This window comes from Babylonia areolata, chromosome 33, assembly GCF_041734735.1.
Source record: "Babylonia areolata isolate BAREFJ2019XMU chromosome 33, ASM4173473v1, whole genome shotgun sequence".
NCBI classification, from domain to species: domain Eukaryota; kingdom Metazoa; phylum Mollusca; class Gastropoda; order Neogastropoda; family Buccinidae; genus Babylonia; species Babylonia areolata.
Genome location: NC_134908.1, coordinates 15,900,668 through 15,903,167, shown reverse-complemented (window position 1 = coordinate 15,903,167; position 2,500 = coordinate 15,900,668).

Genomic DNA, 2,500 nt, shown 5'->3' with positions numbered 1-2,500 from the left:
GTCTTCCTACTTCATTATCACCCTTCCCAAAAAGTTCATACGGTGGTTCAGGCACAAGCAGGTATACACATGATTATGCTGACCTAAGAGATCGGGGGAAAAAAAAATCTCCACCCTTTACCCCACCAGGGCGCCGTCACCGAGATTCGAACCCGGGACCCTCAGATTGCAAGTTCAACGCTTTAACCACGCGGCTATTGCGCCCGTCAGGGAGACGCTTTGGGCTTTAGTGTTCCCAGGCACGTCACTCGTTGTAAACTAAATACTTTTATTTAGATGTTGTCACGCTCCAAGACCTCCAAGTCCTCCAAGACCCCAAAATGGGTCAACTCACTCAGTACGGCCAGTCCTCTCTTCTCCTCTACACAGACCCACTCGGATCTCCAGTGGGTGTCTGAATGACCCAACCTTTAGCTTCCGTCGTCAGGATTGTGGTATTCTTTGTCAACATTCACGTCTTCAGTATAAGAGCCTTCCGCTTGCAATATTTTGATGATGGTAATTGGGGTGAAACGCTGTTAACGTCGTCTCTTTCGCCGTTCGTATGGAGAGAGTTAAAGGGAACTGAATCTTGATATCTTGTGCACCTCGTCCACACTGTCTTTGTATTATCGTTATTGCAAAGCAAGGCACGACAAAAACTTTATATTTCACCCCCCTCCCCTCCCCTCCCCTCCCTCCCCCCGCCCCGTCCATGCAAATGCTAACATCGATATGGCGCAGGGTGATATCTCCATGCTGTAATGAGTCACCTCACGCTACCCATGACAACTAGTTGGCAAAGCAAACAACTCATTCAGGGAATTCCCGACGAAGACACACGGGAAAGACAACTGATGGTCATGGATGTCATGTCTGAGACATGGAAAGGAAGGTGGAGGGGGAGGGGGGAGGGGGGCAGGGGGGGGAGGGAGGGATAGGGTGCTGGGGAGAGAGAGGGACGAGGGGGAGGGATGTTGTTATCTCCCCTCCTTTTGCATCGTGCAACAATTTATTCCCCCCCCCCTCTCCCCCAAACAAAACTGCTGTCAAGCCACTGATTGGCTGATGGTTCGTTTCCTGATTTGTTTGTTTGTTTTCCTTTTTTTTTTCTTTCTTTTCTTGCTTTGGAGTGTCAGCAAAAGTTGGAGAGGGCAGTTTTCCCCAAGATATGTTCTGTGATTGTTTCCGCCTTTCATTTTGTCGTCGTCGTCGTCCTCCTCCTCCTGCTTCGTCTTCTTCTTCTTCTTCTTCTTCTTCTTCTTCTTCTTCTTCTTCTTCTTCTTCTTCTTCTCCTTCTTCTTTTTCTTTCTTTCTTTCTTTCTTCCTTCTTCTTCTTCTTTTTCTGCTGCTGCTGCTGCTGCTCTGCTTCTCCTCCTCCTCCTCCTCCTCCTGCTTCTTCTTCTTTTTTTCTTTCTCTCTCTCTCTCTCTCTCTGTCTCTCTCATTCTAAAAATATAAATATATATTATCTTTCTTCCGGGTAAAAGCGGTCATACACGTGAAAGCCCACTCGTGTACATACGTGGGAGTTGCAGCCCACGAACGAAGAAGAAATCTTAGTTCATTCTGTTTTACACACGCACCCTTTGACACTTCCTTGAAACTGAAACTGAAACTGAAAACTCGTCCTTCCATTCGTCTCTCTCTCTCTCTCTCTCTCTCTCTCTCTCTCTCTCTCTCTCTCTCTTTGTGCGTGTGTGTGTGTGTGTGTCTCTCTCTGTCTTTCTCTCTGTCTCTGTATCTCTCGCCCTCCAACTTCCTCTCTCTCTCCCTCTCTGTCCCTCCATCTATCTCTCCTCTCTCTCTCCCCTCCTCCTCTCTCTCCCTCCCTCTATCTCTCCCTCTCCCTCTCTGTCTCTCTCTCTCTCTCTTTCTCATTCTTGAAACTTGAAACTGTATTGTGATCACAAAATCGTCACTGCTGCTTTTTTTTTTTTTTTTTTTTCAATTGCAAGTTTTGTTGTTACCAAAACAGCTTACATAATCGCATAAACTTGTAAAAACTAAGATGACTTTCCTCCCTCACTCTGTTGTCTTTTCTTGTGTGTGTGTGTGTGTGTGTGTGTGTGTGTGTGTCTGTGTGTCTGTGTGTGTGTGTGTCTGTGTGCGTGCGTGTGTATGCACGTGCACGTGCATCACTGTATTATTGCGTTTATGTTTATCTTACGTTGCTCAACTGTTTCAACAATTCAAAACTGGAACAAAACACACCAAAAAAAAAACTAACAAAAACCCACAAAAATTACATTCCAGTTTCCAGTTCTTTCATGAAAACAAAACCTGAAAACATTTTTAAAAAATATTAAAAAAAAAAATTTGGAAACAAACCAGCTAAACAAATAACACACACACACACACACACACACACACACACACACACACACAACACGATTCATCATATACTTCCTCTTCCTTCGAAAGCTCTCAAAACTTAAAACACAACAATACAAAACAAAAACAAATCACCCCCACCCCTTTTCCATTCACCCTTACCCCCCCCCCCCCCCCCCCCCCCCCCC